At 48.6% G+C, this 19,580-nt stretch overlaps 1 protein-coding gene across 3 annotated transcripts in view; it reads right to left on the reverse strand.

Annotated features, from left to right (window-relative positions):
* Positions 1–18,291, reverse strand: part of BOC (BOC cell adhesion associated, oncogene regulated) — a 266,459-nt gene extending 248,168 nt beyond the window's left edge. The window contains exons 1-3 of one of the 3 annotated variants that reach the window (XM_063956818.1): positions 7,545–7,717; positions 5,632–5,759; positions 5,400–5,554 (exon numbers count right to left, since the gene is read on the reverse strand). The gene's annotated coding sequence lies outside the window, so the exon portion shown is untranslated. Of the gene's footprint in view, positions 1–5,399; positions 5,555–5,631; positions 5,760–7,544; positions 7,718–18,276 lie in introns of those variants that run through there. The other 2 variants (XM_063956822.1, XM_063956819.1) reach the window with 2 other exon arrangements.
* Positions 18,292–19,580: the final 1,289 nt, after the last annotated feature.

A 19,580-nucleotide genomic window follows, 5' to 3' on the forward strand; every position in this document is an offset into this window, starting at 1 on the left:
TATAACAGGGTGTCACTGTGTAATAGTTGTAATGGAAAGTATTGCTATTATTATACCGTGTTTATACAGTTTCTGCGTGTTCTAGCAGTTAGTACACAGTACTAAAACAAGACTGCATATTAGCAAACAGAAAAAGGGGTTTGCAATTAGAGACGCTCAACTTTTTTAAAAGGCGTTCTCAGGCTGGTGGGCAGAACTGGCTCCGTGATACAGACATTGGGAAAAAGATCCTGAACTTTAGAAGGAATTGATTGAGCAAACCGGTCCGGACCATTTTCAGGCTGAATGGAAACATTTTAGTTTTCTAATGCAAATGTCAAATCTCAAACCTCCAAATGGGAACAGTGAATCTCAAACTATAAAATAAGTTCAAATAGAAATACGATTACATTTCCAATAGGTTCCAATATTTGGTGCATTCTATAGGAAAACATGGGTGTGATATGTGTGGTGAGATGATGGCACGGATTGCATTCTGGTCCAGCCAATGGGAGACTGTGCTTAGAGGGTCCGTATGATCCCGTCACAGAGCAGGGGGTCAGAGGGATGTTTGAGTATAGGAAGAGAATACAGATTACAGGGCGCTGTGTAGCGGCTGCATGAACGCATGATAAACAATGAAAGCGGCCGTCTGCATTTGGGTAATCCTACCAGATGGATATTTATTTATTAGCAATTATTTCTATAGCGTCTGCATATTCCATTGCACTTTATAATCGGGAACAAAACTAGTGATGAGCGGGTTCGGTTCCTCGGAAACCGAACCCCCCCGAACTTCACCCATTTTACACGGGTCTGACGCATACTCGGATTCTCCCGTATGTCTCGGTTAACCCGAGCACACCCGAACGTCATCATCCCGCTGTCGGATTCTCGCGAGGTTCGGATTCTATATAAGGAGCTGCGCGTCGCCGACATTTTCACTCGTGCATTGGAAATGTTAGGGAGAGGACGTGGCTGGCGTCCTCTACGTTTGTGCTTATTGCTTAATTGTGGGGACTGGGGAGCAACTGTATTATATAGGAGGAGTACAGTGCAGAGTTTTGCTGATCAGTGACCACCAGTTTTATCCGTTCTCTGCCTGAAACACGCTCCATATCTGTGCTCAGTGTGCTGCATATATCTGTGCTCACACTGCTTTATTGTGGGTACTGGGGACCACCAGTATATTATATAGGAGGAGTACAGTGCAGAGTTTTGCTGACCAGTGACCACCAGTATATATAGCAGTACGGTACGGAAGGCCACTGCTCTACCTACCTCTGTGTCGTCAAGTATACTATCCATCTAGATTCTATACCTGTGGTGCATTTTAGTTTTGCAGTTTGCTGATAGTGACCACCAGTATATATAGCAGTACGGGGGGTAATTCCATTTCCAAGTTGATCGCAGCAGGATTTTTGTTAGCAATTGGGCAAAACCATGTGCACTGCAGGGGAGGCAGATATAACATGTGCAGAGAGAGTTAGATTTGGGTGGGGTGTGTTCAATCTGCAATCTAATTTGCAGTGTAAAAATAAAGCAGCCAGTATTTACCCTGCACAGAAATAAAATAACCCACCCAAATCTAACTCTCTCTGCAAATGTTATATCTGCCCCCCCTGCAGTGCACATGGTTTTGCCCAATTGCTATCAAAATCCCCCTGCGATCAACTTGGAATTACCCCCACGGTACGGAAGGCCACTGCTCTACCTACCTCTGTGTCGTCAAGTATACTATCCATCCATACCTGTGGTGCATTTCAGTTGTGCGCAGTATATATAGTAGTTGGCCATTACTATTGATACTGTCATATAATTCCACACATTAAAAAAATGGAGAACAAAAATGTGGAGGTTAAAATAGGGAAAGATCAAGATCCACTTTCACCTCGTGCTGAAGCTGCTGCCACTAGTCATGGCCGAGACGATGAAATGCCATCAACGTCGTCTGCCAAGGCCGATGCCCAATGTCATAGTAGAGAGCATGTAAAATCCAAAAAACAAAAGTTCAGTAAAATGACCCAAAAATCTAAATTGAAAGCGTCTGATGAGAAGCGTAAACTTGCCAATATGCCATTTACGACACGGAGTGGCAAGGAACGGCTGAGGCCCTGGCCTATGTTCATGGCTAGTGGTTCAGCTTCACATGAGGATGGAAGCACTCATCCTCTCGCTAGAAAACTGCAGTGCCACTCCTAGATGGGCCAGGTGTTTGTGTCGGCCACTTGGGTCGCTTAGCTTAGTCACACAGCTACTTCATTGCGCCTCTTTTTTTCTTTGCATCATGTGCTGTTTGGGGACTATTTTTTTGAAGTGCCATCCTGCCTGACACTGCAGTGCCACTCCTAGATGGGCCAGGTGTTTGTGTCGGCCACTTGGGTCGCTTAGCTTAGTCACACAGCTACCTCATTGCGACTCTTTTTCTTTGCATCATGTGCTGTTTGGGGACTATTTTTTTGAAGTGCCATCCTGTCTGACACTGCAGTGCCACTCCTAGATGGGCCAGGTGTTTGTGTCGGCCACTTGGGTCGCTTAGCTTAGTCACACAGCTACCTCATTGCGACTCTTTTTTTCTTTGCATCATGTGCTGTTTGGGGACTATTTTTTTGAAGTGCCATCCTGCCTGACACTGCAGTGCCACTCCTAGATGGGCCCGGTGTTTGTGTCGGCCACTAGGGTCGCTTATCTTACTCACACAGCTACCTCCATTGCGCCTCTTTTTTTCTTTGCGTCATGTGCTGTTTGGGGAGGGTTTTTTGGAAGGGACATCCTGCGTGACACTGCAGTGCCACTCCTAGATGGGCCCGGTGTTTGTGTCGGCCACTTGTGTTGCTTAGCTTAGTCATCCAGCGACCTCGGTGCAAATTTTAGGACTAAAAATAATATTGTGAGGTGTTCAGAATAGACTGAAAATGAGTGTAAATTATGGTTATTGAGGTTAATAATACTATGGGATCAAAATGACCCCCAAATTCTATGATTTAAGCTGTTTTTGAGGTTTTTTTGTAAAAAAACACCCGAATCCAAAACACACCCGAATCAGACAAAAAATTTCTGGGAGGTTTTGGCAAAACGCGTCCGAATCCAAAACACGGCCACGGAACCGAATCCAAAACCAAAACACAAAACCTGAAAAATTTCCAGTGCACATCTCTAAACAAAACAGTAACAGAACAGTAATAAATGAAGACTGGGTAATAACAGGCAGATAAAGAGGTAAGAGGGTCCTGCTCGGAGGCTCACTCTCTATAAGAAGCCCCCTCATACAGCAATTTAGGGGCAAAACGCAGGATTTTCAGAGCGGGGTTTCCAAATACTTTCATTTCAAATCAAAGAAAAACAAAAGGCTCTTGTTTCAGTTAGCCTAAACCTAATCCACCCCCCCCCCCACCCCACACATTCATATGGGTTCCGGTAAGAATCCGACGCCGGAATACCGACAACTGCTCAAAATGCCCACGCCAGCATCCCAAACGAGATCACAATCCAGGCGTCGGCATCCTGACAGCTGGGATCACAAACAAGTGACAGGCTGCCAGGGGAGGGGTTAGGTTAGGGCATCACCGGGGAGGACTAGGTTTAGGCTGCAGGGGGAGGGTTAGGGTTAGGCTGCAGGAAGGGGGGGTTAGGTTTGGGCACCACCAGGGAGAACTAGGTTTGGGCTGCGGGGGAGTGGGGGGGGGGGGGGGGGATTAGGTTTAGGCTGTGGTAAGGGAGGGTTCACATACTTACCAGTCAGATTTCTAACCATCAGGATACCGCGGACGGTATTCTGACCGCCGGCATCCCAACCCAACCCATTCATATTACCCTACTTTAACCACTTGCCTCGTATGGCGACATCAGATGCGACGACGCCTGCAAGTGCTTTATCTGACCTGGTCACACAGGATGCGACCAGTCAGATATACAACGTGTGCAGCTGCAGGGAAGAGACACTTCCCTCCGCTGCCGCCGTCTCCGCGTCCTCCCCCAGTGTTTGCCGTGCTGCCGATCACTGCTGATTGGCCAGCACGGCAGGACCCCCGCTCTCAGCGGCTGCAGACAATAGCAGCCGCTGGGGTAATGTAAATCAAGCATCCCCTGTGTGCCTGGTGGCTGTCCCTGCTGTTAAAAGGAATGTCGCAATATTTCCGATGTTCCAATGGTGCCAACCGATGTTCCGAAAAGAACAATAAAAAAAAAAAAATGTTTTTTACTGAAATCATTTTGGATTCATGTTCTTCACCTAATTCACTTATAAAAAAAAAAGAAAAAAAGAAAATCATTCTTGAACAAAAACATAAGTACAACCATTACAGTGGCCATTTTGTTGAAGGCACAGTTCATTAAAATATAAGCCGATCCCAACAATTAGTCACTTTGTGGACAAAGGTTGGTATTAGCCCTGATGGTGTGCCACTCCCATCCAAGCCTAATGTCTCATGTAGGGACGCAGCCACACAAAATCACTGGCAAAAGATGGCGCTGGCCACTAGAGTGTCTTTGTTAATCTATGTGCGCCGCCATCTTACCAAATAGCTTACCGGGGAGATGGCGCCGCCACCGACCACACTACAGATGTACCTGCAGCAGCCTGGGCCGGGCAATTTGTACCCTCCCCCCCCCCCTCTCTTGGCGCCACTGGTCTCATGCAAAACAAAAACATAGGGTCCGTGAAAAGCCTTTAAAAGGTACACTTATAAGGGATTATAAGTAAAGGGTTCTGGGGAATGGAAAACCCCCCTAAGTGTGCCCCTGAGGTGGTGATTTGGTACAATAACCCGGACCCTGGGGAGATCATGAAGGCGGTTCAAAGATTTGACATACTTGTCTAGATAGGTGAGCATTCATGGAACACAAGCAAGTTTGGAGACTAGGGGGGAAATTTATTAAAGGCTGTTTTTAATTGATTTTCTATCAGTCTAAAACTGCATAAATCGATGCGTTTCAGGGGCTAAAATGCACATTAACTAAGACGATATTTATTTACATGTTAGTAAATGGACGATTTAGCCCCTGAAACACGTGGATTTAAATTGATTTAAAATCAACTAAAATTGACCTTTAGTAACTTTACCCCTAGAAGTCTTGCGGTGCGAAGGAGGGCATTCCACAGAGTGGGAGCAGCCCCCCCAAAACAGTCCTGGAACTGGGACTGAGGAACGGGTGTGGATGAGTGACGCAGGTCTTGCGCAGACTGGAGGGGTCCAGCTGGGAGACATTTTGGGACGAGTGAAGAGACGTATGTTGGTGTGGTGATGCTTTTTAGGTTAGTATAAGCAATTTATATTTCACTCGGTAATGTAAAGGCCACCGATGTAAGGACTGACCACGCTGAGCAGCCGCAGAACATTCCGCAAGGTGACTCAGTCCCGCTGCTGCAACCAAGAAAGATCCACTTGTCATTGGAACTAAAACTTTTGTCGTACTATCACCTGATAATAGAAGTGTTCCGTCCGTGGAAGGAGACATGCGATTGGCTCGCTGTAACGGGGAAGCACAGAGTTTGCTCTTGCGACAAATTCCCTTGCGTTAGTAACAAGCGCTCGTTATCTCACATTTCAGTCTGTTATTTTTCAGAGCGCGTCACCTGTAAGAGAAATAGGACTGATATTAGGAGTATGATACTTTCTGCCTAGTGGAGATTTATTATATAAATGAACATACATTTGTTCCTCTCTCTGGGGCAGCCTGCATCTGTGAGGGGAGACTAATCCTCCGTAATGACACAGTGTGTGAGGTGTTAATTGGCTGAGTGCTTGTCTCTCATTCTCCCAGGAGCTGCTGGATGATCTCTATGAGGATTTTGGGAGATAAAACCTGTTTGCTTTAGTTGTCTGTGATCACAGCGCTCTTCAAACAAAGCTCTCCACAGCCATTGTGTCACCAGAGTGCTCCGAGACCAATCAGCCCCGGTCCCTGCATCCAGAGCAGACACTGTAACACACACACACACACACACACACACACACACACACGTCCCTATACCCAGAGTACACGCTGTGCAATGCACCAGTCCCCATACCCAGAGTACACGCTGTGCAATGCACCAATCCTCACATCCAGAGTACACGCTGTGCAACGCACCAGTCCCCATACCCAAAGTACACGCTGTGCAATGCACCAGTCCCCATGCCCAGAGTACACGCTGTGCAATGTACCAGTCCTCACATCCAGAGTACACGCTGTGCAATGCACCAGTCCCCATACCCAGAGTACACGCTGTGCAATGTACCAGTCCTCACATCCAGAGTACACGCTGTGCAATGCACCAGTCCTCACAGCCAGAGTACACGCTGTGCAATGCACCAGTCCTCACAGCCAGAGTACACGCTATGCAATGCACCAGTCCTCACACCCATAGTACACGCTGTGCAATGCACCAGTCCTCACAGCCAGAGTACACGCTGTGCAATGCACCAGTCCTCACGCCAGAGTACACGCTGTGCAATGCACCAGTCCTCACACCCAGAATACACGCTGTGCAATGCACCAGTCCTCACACCCAGAGTACACGCTGTGCAATGCACCAGTCCCCACACCCAGAGTACACGCTGTGCAATGCACCAGTCCTCACACCCAGCGTACACGCTGTGCAATGTACCAGTCCCCATACCTAGAGTACACGCTGTGCAATGTACCAGTCCTCACACCCAGAGTACACGCTGTGCAATGCACCAGTCCTCACACCCAGAATACACGCTGTGCAATGCACCAGTCCTCACACCCAGAATACACGCTGTGCAATGCACCAGTCCTCACACCCAGAATACACGCTGTGCAATGCACCAGTCCTCACACCCAGAATACACGCTGTGCAATGCACCAGTCCTCACACCAGAATAGACGCTGTGCAATGCACCAGTCCTCTCACCCAGAATACACGCTGTGCAATGCACCAGTCCTCTCACCAGAATACACGCTGTGCAATGCACCAGTCCTCACACCAGAATACACGCTGTGCAATGCACCAGTCCTCACACCAGAATACACGCTGTGCAATGCACCAGTCCTCACACCAGAATACACGCTGTGCAATGCACCAGTCCTCACACCAGAATACACGCTGTGCAATGCACCAGTCCCCACACCCAGAATACACGCTGTGCAATGCACCAGTCCTCACACCAGAATACACGCTGTGCAATGCACCAGTCCTCACACCCAGCGTACACGCTGTGCAATGCACCAGTCCTCACACCCAGAGTACACGCTGTGCAATGCACCAGTCCCCATACCCAGAGTACACGCTGTGCAATGCACCAGTCCTCACACCCAGAGTACACGCTGTGCAATGCACCAGTCCTCACACCCAGAGTACACGCTGTGCAATGCACCAGTCCTCACACCCAGAGTACACGCTGTGCAATGCACCAGTCCTCACACCCAGAGTACACGCTGTGCAATGCACCAGTCCTCACACCCAGAGTACACGCTGTGCAATGCACCAGTCCTCACACCCAGAGTACACGCTGTGCAATGCACCAGTCCTCACACCCAGAGTACACGCTGTGCAATGCACCAGTCCTCACACCCAGAGTACACGCTGTGCAATCCACCAGTCCTCAACATTTGCTTACCATCACTGCCCACCTGCTTCTCTTCTGCGGGCATCTCCCGGAGAGATTACAAATGTCTGCTAGTATGCAGGTACCTGGCCTCAGTGAAACACCTGCCTGTAGCATACCAATAGACCACAGGTTCTCAAACTCGGTCCTCAGGACCCCACACTGTGCATGTTTTGCAGGTCTCCTCACAGAATCACAAATGACATAATTAGCTCGACCTATGGACCTTTTAAAATGTGTCAGTGAGTAATACACCTGTGCACTTGCTGGGTTACCTGCAAAACATGCACTGTGTGGGGTCCTGAGGACCGAGTTTGAGAACCTCTGCAATAGACCATCCAGGTTTGTTCATCCTGCTGAGTGGAATTTACTAAATAAAGTTATGAGAACATCAAGGTCAGAGGAATAACTTCCACCTTACAGTGTGTCTCTGTTGAGGACTCCATTTTTCTGGAGACCAGATGCACTGAAGCCTAATGCACTGGAGACAATGGGCCTAATTCAGACCTGATCGTAGCAGCAAATTTGTTAGCAGTTGGGCAAAACCATGTGCACTGCAGGAGGGGCAGATGTAACATGTGCAGAGAGCGTTAGATTTGGGGCGGGGTGTGTTCAAACTGAAATCTAAATTGCAGTGTACAATAAAGCAGCCAGTATTTACCCTGCACAGAAACAAAATAACCCACCCAAATCTAACTCTCTCTGCACATGTTACATCTGCCCCTCCCCTGCAGTGCACATGGTTTTGCCCAACTGCTAACAAATTTGCTGCTACGATCACATACCTCCCAACTTTGCGGACTGCCGAGGAGGGACACCTAAGCGCGGCGAAGGTGCGCGTCCGAAATTAGGGGTCATGGCCTATCGGAAAGGGGGCGTGGCCTCGCAACAAGTGCCGCAATTGTAAGCTACAACCTCGTTTTCGTCATTATGGGGGCACGGACAACGCTGAGTGAGCTGCTGGCATGCCCCCTGTCCCTCTCTGCCAGGAATAGACGCTCTGCGCATGCGCACAGCATCTATTCACCGCTGCTCTGCTCAGAGCAGCGAGTGACAGGGGGGGATCTCCCAACTGCCCCCCCACCCGCGGGACACTGCGACCCGCGGGTGGGACAGCGGGATAGACCGTGAAAAGCAGGACTGTCCCACCAAAATCGGGACAGTTGGGAAGTATGCGATCAGGTCTGAATTAGGCCCAATATCATTGCTGCAATTGATCACCAAGTGGTGAGTGAGTGAGAGGAGAACACCCAAATAAGTGTCCATATATTATATAGCCACACCTGACCTGATGGATGTACACTGCTCAAAAAAATAAAGGGAACACTTAACACAATGTCAATCACACTTCTGTGAAATCAAACTGTCCACTTAGGAAGCAACACTGACTGACAATCAATTTCACATGCTGTTGTGCAAATGGAATAGACAACAGGTGGGAATTATAGGCAATTAGCAAGGCCCCCCCAATAAAGGAGTTGTTCTGCAGGTGGTGACCACAGACCACTTCTCAGCTCCTATGCTTTCTGGCTGATGTTTTGGTCACTTTTGAAAGCTGGCGGTGCTTTCCCTCTAGTGGTAGCATGAGACGGAGTCTACAACCCACACAAGTGGCTCAGGTAGTGCAGCTCATCCAGGATGGCACATTAATGCGACCTGTGGCAAGAAGGTTTGCTGTGTCTGTCAGCGTAGTGTCCAGAGCATGGAGGCGCTACCAGGAGACAGGCCAGTTCATCAGGAGACGTGGAGGAGGCCGTAGGAGGGCAACAACCCAGCAGCAGGACCGCTACCTCCGCCTTTGTGCAAGGAGGAACAGGAGGAGCACTGCCAGAGCCCTGCAAAATGACCTCCAGCAAGCCACAAATGTGCATGTGTCTACGCAAACGATCAGAAACAGACTCCATGAGGGTGGTATGAGGGCCCGACGTCCACAGGTGGGGGTTGTGCTTACAGCCCAACACCGTGCAGGACGTTTGGCATTTGCCAGAGAACACCAAGATTGTCAAATTCGCCACTGGCGCCCTGTGCTCTTCACAGATGAAAGCAGGTTCTCACTGAGCACATGTGACAGACGTGACAGAGTCTGGAGACGCCAAGGAGAACATTCTGCTGCCTGCAACATCCTCCAGCATGACCGGTTTGGCAGTGGGTCAGTAATGTTGTGGGGTGGCATTTCTTTGGGGGGGCCGCACAGCCCTCCATGTGCTCGCCAGAGGTAGCCTGACTGCCATTAGGTACCGAGATGAGATCCTCAGACCCCTTGTGAGACCATATGCTGGTGCGGTTGGCCCTGGGTTCCTCCTAATGCAAGACAATGCTAGACCTCATGTGGCTAGAGTGTGTCAGCAGTTCCTGCAAGACGAAGGCATTGATGCTATGGACTGGCCCGCCCGTTCCCCAGACCTGAATCCAATTGAGCACATCTGGGACATCATGTCTCACTCCATCCACCAACGCCACGTTGCACCACAGACTGTCCAGGAGTTGGCGGATGCTTTAGTCCAGGTCTGGGAGGAGATCCCTCAGGAGACCATCAGCCACCTCATCAGGAGCATGCCCAGGCGTTGTAGGGAGGTCATACAGGCACGTGGAGGCCACACACACTACTGAGCCTCATTGTGACTTGTTTTAAGGACATTACATCAAAGTGGGATCAGCCTGTAGTGTGTTTTTCCACTTTAATTTTGAGTGACTCCAAATCTAGACCTCCATGGGTTAATAAATTTGATTTCCATTGATAATTTTTGTGTTATTTTGCTGTCAGCACATTCAACTATGTAAAGAACAAAGTATTTAATAAGAATATTTCATTTATTCAGATCTAGGATGTGTTATTTTAGTGTTCCCTTTATATTTTTGAGCAGTGTATATATGTAAGGAGAAAGATAAAATACTGTCATGTTTCAAATCCATCCTGTAGCATGGCAGTGACATATTCCAGATTTTGGCAGGACTGTCCTGCTTTTCCACCCACGGGCCGCAGTGTCCCACGGTGGTGGTGGTGGGGAATTCAGAGGCTCATGTCACTCGCTGCCCTGCCGACGCCGTGTGCGGGGGGGTGGGGGGGGACACATTTGCCCCACGGCTACCTTCGATGATGGAAAACAATCTGCATTTCCACCATCGATGGTAAAACTATTCAATACTGTAATCCACAGGTTCTCAAACTCTGTCCTCAGGACCCCACACAGTGCATGTTTTACAGGTTTCCTCACAGAATTGTGAAATCATTTTCTCCACCTGTGGACCTTTTAGAATGTGTCAGTGAGTAATTAATACACCTGTGCACCTGCTGGGTTACCTGCAAAACATGCACTGTGTGGGGTGCTGAGGACCGAGTTTGAGAACCTGTGCTGTAATCAAACCTCCCAACATGACCCTATCCAGGAGGACACAATGCTCTGCTCCTGGACTTCCCTCTTACTGTATGATTGCCATCACCTGTGCTGAAACACCTTTCTTATCCATTAACCTGTTCAACACAGGTGCCGGCAATCATACAGTACAGTAAGAGGGAAGAGCAGGAGCAGAGCATTGTGTCCTCCTGGAGAGGTCATGTTGGGAGGTATGACATAGGTATGAGCACTGGGTCAGTATTAGGGTACAGCACAGGTGATGGTAATCATACAGTAAGAGGGAAGAGCAGGAGCAGAGCATTGTGTCCTCCTGGAGAGGTCATATTGGGTGGTATGACATAAGTATGAGCACTGGGTCAGTATTAGGGTACAGCACAGGTGATGGTAATCATACAGTAAGAGGGATGTCCAGGAGCAGAGCATTGTGTCCTCCTGGAGAGGTCATATTGGGAAGTATGACATAGGTATGAGCACTGGGTCAGTATTAGATACAGCACAGGTGATGGTAATGAATAATACAGTAAGAGGGAAGAGCAGGAGCAGAGCATTGTGTCCTCCTGGAGAGGTCATATAGGGTGGTATGACATAGGTATGAGCACTGGGTCAGTATTAGGGTACAGCACAGGTGATGGTAATGATACAGTAAGAGGGATGTCCAGGAGCAGAGCATTGTGTCCTCCTGGAGAGGTCATATTGGGAAGTATGACATAGGTATGAGCACTGGGTCAGTATTACGGTACAGCACAGGTGATGGTAATCATACAGTAAGAGGGAAGAGCAGGAGCAGAGCATTGTGTCCTCCTGGAGAGGTAATGTTGGGAGGTATGACATAGGTATGAGCACTGGGTCAGTATTAGGGTACAGCACAGGTGATGGTAATCATACAGTAAGAGGGAAGAGCAGGAGCAGAGCATTGTGTCCCTCCTGGAGAGGTCATGTTGGAAGGTATGACACAGGTATGAGCACTGGGTCAGTATTAGGGTACAGCACAGGTGATGGTAATCATACAGTAAGAGGGAAGAGCAGGAGCAGAGCATTGTGTCCTCCTGGAGAGGTCATGTTGGGAGGTATGACATAGGTATGAGTACTGGGTTAGTATTAGGGTACAGCACAGGTGATGGTAATCATGCAGTAAGAGGGAAGAGCAGGAGCAGAGCATTGTGTCCTCCTGGAGAGGTCATGTTGGGAGGTATGACATAGGTATGAGCACTGGGTCAGTATTACGGTACAGCACAGGTGATGGTAATCATACAGTAAGAGGGAAGAGCAGGAGCAGAGCATTGTGTCCTCCTGGAGAGGTCATGTTGGGAGGTATGACATAGGTATGAGCACTGGGTCAGTATTAGGGTACAGCACAGGTGATGGTAATCATACAGTAAGAGGGAAGAGCAGGAGCAGAGCATTGTGTCCTCCTGGAGAGGTCATATTGGGTGGTATGACATAAGTATGAGCACTGGGTCAGTATTACGGTACAGCACAGGTGATGGTAATCATACAGTAAGAGGGATGTCCAGGAGCAGAGCATTGTGTCCTCCTGGAGAGGTCATATTGGGAAGTATGACATAGGTATGAGCACTGGGTCAGTATTAGATACAGCACAGGTGATGGTAATGAATAATACAGTAAGAGGGAAGAGCAGGAGCAGAGCATTGTGTCCTCCTGGAGAGGTCATATAGGGTGGTATGACATAGGTATGAGCACTGGGTCAGTATTAGGGTACAGCACAGGTGATGGTAATGATACAGTAAGAGGGATGTCCAGGAGCAGAGCATTGTGTCCTCCTGGAGAGGTCATATTGGGAAGTATGACATAGGTATGAGCACTGGGTCAGTATTACGGTACAGCACAGGTGATGGTAATCATACAGTAAGAGGGAAGAGCAGGAGCAGAGCATTGTGTCCTCCTGGAGAGGTAATGTTGGGAGGTATGACATAGGTATGAGCACTGGGTCAGTATTAGGGTACAGCACAGGTGATGGTAATCATACAGTAAGAGGGAAGAGCAGGAGCAGAGCATTGTGTCCCTCCTGGAGAGGTCATGTTGGAAGGTATGACACAGGTATGAGCACTGGGTCAGTATTAGGGTACAGCACAGGTGATGGTAATCATACAGTAAGAGGGAAGAGCAGGAGCAGAGCATTGTGTCCTCCTGGAGAGGTCATGTTGGGAGGTATGACAAAGGTATGAGTACTGGGTTAGTATTAGGGTACAGCACAGGTGATGGTAATCATGCAGTAAGAGGGAAGAGCAGGAGCAGAGCATTGTGTCCTCCTGGAGAGGTCATGTTGGGAGGTATGACATAGGTATGAGCACTGGGTCAGTATTACGGTACAGCACAGGTGATGGTAATCATACAGTAAGAGGGAAGAGCAGGAGCAGAGCATTGTGTCCTCCTGGAGAGGTCATGTTGGGAGGTATGACATAGGTATGAGCACTGGGTCAGTATTAGGGTACAGCACAGGTGATGGTAATCATACAGTAAGAGGGAAGAGCAGGAGCAGAGCATTGTGTCCTCCTGGAGAGGTCATGTTGGGAGGTATGACATAGGTATGAGTACTGGGTTAGTATTAGGGTACAGCACAGGTGATGGTAATCATACAGTAAGAGGGAAGAGCAGGAGCAGAGCATTGTGTCCTCCTGGAGAGGTCATGTTGGGAGGTATGACATAGGTATGAGCACTGGGTCAGTATTACGGTACAGCACAGGTGATGGTAATCATACAGTAAGAGGGAAGAGCAGGAGCAGAGCATTGTGTCCTCCTGGAGAGGTCATGTTGGGAGGTATGACATAGGTATGAGCACTGGGTCAGTATTAGGATACAGCACAGGTTATGGTAATCATACAGTAAGAGGGAAGAGCAGGAGCAGAGCATTGTGTCCTCCTGGAGAGGTCATGTTGGGAGGTATGACATAGGTATGAGCACTGGGTCAGTATTAGGGTACAGCACAGGTGATGGTAATCATACAGTAAGAGGGAAGAGCAGGAGCAGAGCATTGTGTCCTCCTGGAGAGGTCATGTTGGGAGGTATGACATAGGTATGAGCACTGGGTCAGTATTAGGGTACAGCACAGGTGATGGTAATCATACAGTAAGAGGGAAGAGCAGGAGCAGAGCATTGTGTCCTCCTGGAGAAGTCATGTTGGGAGGTATGACATAGGTATGAGCACTGGGTCAGTATTAGGGTACAGCACAGGTGATGGTAATCATACAGTAAGAGGGAAGAGCAGGAGCAGAGCATTGTGTTCTCCTGGAGAGGTCATGTTGGGAGGTATGACATAGGTATGAGCACTGGGTCAGTATTAGGGTACAGCACAGGTGATGGTAATCATACAGTAAGAGGGAAGAGCAGGAGCAGAGCATTGTGTCCTCCTGGAGAGGTCATGTTGGTAGGTATGACATAGGTATGAGCACTGGGTCAGTATTATGGTACAGCACAGGTGATGGTAATCATACAGTAAGAGGGAAGAGCAGGAGCAGAGCATTGTGTCCTCCTGGAGAGGTCATGTTGGGAGGTATGCTGTAATCAATATCAGCGCACAGTTGCACCAGCGCTGTGTTTGGTGGAAGAGAAGTTGATTATGTGTCTAAGTAAATGCCCCTTGGTTGCCAGGCCTGGTCATGGCCTGAGGTATAGGTGAAGTGTTGTGTTCATACTAGTCAGGGTTCTCCTCTATTGTTGTGTGCGTGGGTTTCCTGCCGTCACATTTTCCAGAGACTTGCAGCTGATTCTGCTGGAATGTGACCTTTTTCGGGATTCCTAAGCACTGTCTCACTTTACAGGCGGTGCTGCATTATCAGTGTGTGTCTGTTAGCTGCCTGTCGCCTACACACGGTGGATAGTGGCAGCCCATTTTTTGGGGTTGCATCAATATTCACAATACTGTAGCCTTGTAATGCACTAGGGCCTGGGTCTGTGTAGAGACTGGTCCACGTAGCGCAGTCCACAGCCGTACCAGACTGTGCGCGACAGAGCCAACCTTAGGCATAGGCAAACTAGGCAAATGCCTAGGGCATTTGGTATGCTTATGAGCACCAGCAGCTTCTGCTGATTAAAATGATATGCGGCATGCCTATATTCTGTGTGTGGCTGTATCTGCATACGAAATGCTACGTTGCGTGTATTCCTGGAAATCACTGTAATATAGCATTTCGTATGCACAATTCCTGCAGAACTAGCAGCGGTGCTAGGGGGCACCAGCCAAAATCTTGCCTAGGGCATCATATTGGTTAGGGCCGGCTCTGGTGTGCTGTCATGTGTGGTCTCCACTTAAATGGCAGCCGGAAACAAGATTGGTGTCCGGGACACCGTGTATGCCTTTAGAACATTGGTGGCACGGGCACAATGTGGCAACCTTGCCTTAAGTACCAAGCTATCTACTCCTGCCCTTGACAAGTGACAATACTGTGTGCCTCATGCCTCAGTTGAATGAATAGGTTGCTTATTGGCACAGCTAATGGTAGAGTCGTAGTGCAACAGAGGGTGCAGAGTATAACCCCTCCTGCCATTTGATTGGTGGATAACCAGCGCATAGTGGCTGACTTTATGAATGGCAGGTACCGGGCGGCACTGGGGGACTCTTCCCGGCAGCCGGATGCTCCTCCTGGAATCTCCACTCCAGGCTTTGTGGTGTAATGGTTAGCATTACTCCCTCTCAGCACTGAGGTCCTGAGTTCAATTCCAGACCAAGACATATAGGTGTGGAGTTTGTATGTACTCCACATGACTGGGTGTTCTTCCTACTACAATCCAAAAGTAGGTTAGCTGGCTACTGACAACAATTAACCGTGTGTGTACGGTGGCAGGGAATATAGAGTGTAAGCTCCACGGGGGGCCGGAACTGAAAGCGCAATGGAATGTGCTGCGCTCAACTGTTAATAAATAAATAATACGTGAGCGCTGTATAAGTAACAACTAATAAAAAAAAAATCCGTCCATTAGAAAACTAAACTTTAAAATCTGCTTATTCTTCACCCGGGGAACGTAAGAACAATCATTTGCAAATCATCTTATTATCAACTGGGTGAGGTGAATTTTCAGTGCAATTCTGTGCAATACTTCCCTATGAATGTGACAGTGTATGGAATGACAGGATTATAAGATGTTCTGCAGCAGCCGGCGCCGGCTGGGAGCCTCTCTGACTGGTGAGAAAGGTTCCTGGCGTTCCCTCTGCTATAAATCCCCTCACATCATTCCCAATGCCGCTCCATTTCATGGCACCTCGTGTAGGAGGTGTTGGGCGATGCACGTGGAGTCACTTAGTGCAAACATGAGGACGGGAACTCGCGCACGCGGAGTCTCCTCAGCTGCAGCGCTGCTCATTGCTACATGCAGGGTAATGGCTTCCAGATGAGGCTGTCATCCGTGTCCTAATTGTGAGCGGGCCACCCCAGCCTCAGTCTGCCCGGCACCTCAGGAACGCATCAGACACTTGGCCCCAGTCACATGGAGTGAGTGTGAAATACAATTCCAGGCGGGGGCCGCTGCCTGCAGAGTCTGGGAGTAATGAGGGGCTCATACAATAAAGATATGTATAGTAGACTTAGCATGTGTGAGCTCTGCCTCTATAACCTAGACAATGGCCGGGAGGCCTGGTTCTGCGCCGGAATCCATGTCCTATCATGCGATGGAGGCGTAGAGTAATGGCAGCGCTTATAATAGACTGAGGGGGAAGTTTCTGTTCTGTGAGATCGCACTGCACATGCTCAGAAAGCGTGCACATGCAAATGTGTTCTTGCCGGTGCCATAACTACCAACTGTCCCAATTTCCGCGGGGCAGTCCTGTTTTTGGGGCTCGGTACCGCTGTCCCACCCGCGGGCCGCAGTGTCCCGACTGGCCGAGAACCCGCACTTCATTACATCTGGCCCAGTATCTTCAAAATGGCTTCTCCAACAGTGCCACCTTCTCCAACAGTGCCACCTTCTCCAACAGTGCCACCTTCTCCAACAGTGCCTCCTTCTCCAACAGTGCCACCTTCTCCAACAGTGCCACCTTCTCCAACAGTGCCTCCAGGTTGTTTCCCTCTTCAGCACCTCTTTCTACAGACAGTGCCTCTATATTTCCTCCTTCTACAGTGCGTCATACTGCAGGTAGTGCCACCAAATTACATCCGTCTGCAATGCCTCTTTCTACAACCAGTGCCTCCAGATTACCTCCTTATCCAGTGCCTCCTTTTACAGTACAGACACTGTGCCTCATTCAGGTTCGATCGCTACTGAGCCTGGTTAACCTGAATTTTTACCATTCATTCACATCCGCTAACGTGTACTTACCGTTCATTCACATTATGTATAATATAATAAGTCCTGGGTATTGCAGCCTGTAGGACAAAGATGAAGTTTCACAAACACTCCAAAGAATCAATTAGTCTGAAAATAATATATATATTTTAGATATTTTCAGACTGAGCCATTCCTTCACTTTAGCGTACACATTTTATTAATTCATTCACTTCAGTTGACATTATGTTTTGGTTTTTTTCAAATGAATGATATTTACCATTTGTTCCCAGCAGACAACCAGCATGTTCTATCATCCATATTCAGTTGGATCCTGGTGAAAGTTTGTCACTCCTTGATGCCAGTTTCCTCTACACAGACCATCAAATGCAGAGACGTAAGTGAGGCCAGTGGCCACAGGAAGCCTGAGCCTCTCAGATGGTCCATCCCCCCTCCTATGTGCCCCCCCACCCCCCACCCCTCTCGCCATTCCATGTTTTACCGATTTTGGGATTAAGATATCCAGCAAATCTCTACATGTGGTAACTGATCCTGCATTATACAATAGAAATATAAAGCGTTCCCGGGGAAGTTCTTTCCAAACGTATTCCAGTTCCAGTCTTCTCTATAACAGAGTAACACAGCAACAGGACACAGTATGTATACCATGAGATCTGTGCCGGATGTCAGGAGCAGAGATTGGGCTCTTTTCAGTCGTCGTTCTCTTCTTCCTTTTTCAGGAGACCTGGACGTTGTGTAGCTCGCATGGAGAGTTGTTTAACAAATTACGGCAGCAGAGCGTTCTGTATCGCTGCGATATCCTGTGATACAGTACATTACGTCCCAGATTTATCAAGCCTTGGAGAGAGATTAATAGCACGGTGATAGAGTTTCAACCAATCAGCTCCTAACTGTCATGTTACAGGTTGTGTTTGAAAAATGACAGGAGCTGATTGGTTGGTACTTTATAACTGTACGATTTATCACTCTCCAAGGCTTGATAAAATAGAACCACTATAAACAGTTCCATGCCTTCACCTAATTTATCATTATCACTCAGGTGTTGAAAATGGAATCCACTTCCAGTTTATCACACAGCTTCAGTCCAGTTACCATTAGTCCCCCTTGGCTCACTTACAATTGTTCCCCAGTACCCTCTTCCTATTACTCACCGGGGCGGCTGGGACCTCCACGTCCCCTGCACTGCTTGGATCTCCGTGAGGGACCTTAATGGACACAGAATTGCGGAACATTACGATTGATCTTGGTAGCTTTATAAAGGGAGGTTTTATTAACCCACTGAATTTCCAATTCACCAATCCCACCAACAATATGGCCGCCCCCAGTCCCAGGGAAACATTTCTATGTGCACTACAGAAGCTAGAAGCCTATTTCTGGTAACAAGTAACAAACACGACTTAGCAGGGAGTGGGCAGCATGCATGGGTGTAGTTTAGTAGATTGCAGTGATACAACATTCCGTATCACTGCGGTTTCCTGTCATACAGTGCTGTATGTTATGAACAACTCTAAAAAAAGAGAGAATGGTGATAAATAAACCCCTAATTGTAATGTTGTTTTTTTTTGTTTTTTGTTTTTTTTGGGGGGGGGGGGGGGGGGGGTGGAGGGGCAGCGTCTTATAATTTTTTTTTTATTCATGCAAAAATGTACTATTAATGCGGGTATTTTACATGTATGTACAATTTGCTTTATGCCTCTTCTTTTAACATACCTTATTACATTATGGGGATCAATATGATTTGCCGGCGGACGGAATGCTGGCGGTGTCAATACCAACTGTACCCCCTGCTCCCCTACTCCCTAACCCTTCCTTTCTGCAGCCTAACCCTAACCTCACCCCTTAGTGCCTGACCATAACCTCCCCCCAGTGGTGCCTAAACCTATCCCCCTTTTCCCCTGCAGCCTAACCCTAACCCCCCCCCCCCCCCTTAGTGCCTGACCATAACCTCCCCCCGGTGGTGCCTAAACCTATCCCCCTCTTCCCCTGCAACCTAACCCTAACCTCCCCCCTTAGTGCTTGACCATAACCTCCCTCCGGTGGTGCCTAAACCTATCCCCCTCTTCCCCTGCAACCTAACCCTAACCTCCCCCCTTAGTGCTTGACCATAACCTCCCTCCGGTGGTGCCTAAACCTATCCCCCTCTTCCCCTGCAACCTAACCCTAACCTCCCCCCTTAGTGCCTGACCATAACCTCCCTCCGGTGGTGCCTAAACCTATCCCCCTCTTCCCCTGCAACCTAACCCTAACCCCCCCCCCCCCTTAGTGCCTGACCATAACCTCCCTCCGGTGGTGCCTAAACCTATCCCCCTCTTCCCCTGCAACCTAACCCTAACCTCCCCCCTTAGTGCTTGACCATAACCTCCCTCCGGTGGTGCCTAAACCTATCCCCCTCTTCCCCTGCAACTTAACCCTAACCTCCCCCCTTAGTGCCTGACCATAACATTTTCTCTTTTAA

Source organism: Pseudophryne corroboree, chromosome 2 (assembly GCF_028390025.1).
Source record: "Pseudophryne corroboree isolate aPseCor3 chromosome 2, aPseCor3.hap2, whole genome shotgun sequence".
In the NCBI taxonomy this organism is placed as follows: Eukaryota; Metazoa; Chordata; class Amphibia; order Anura; family Myobatrachidae; genus Pseudophryne; species Pseudophryne corroboree.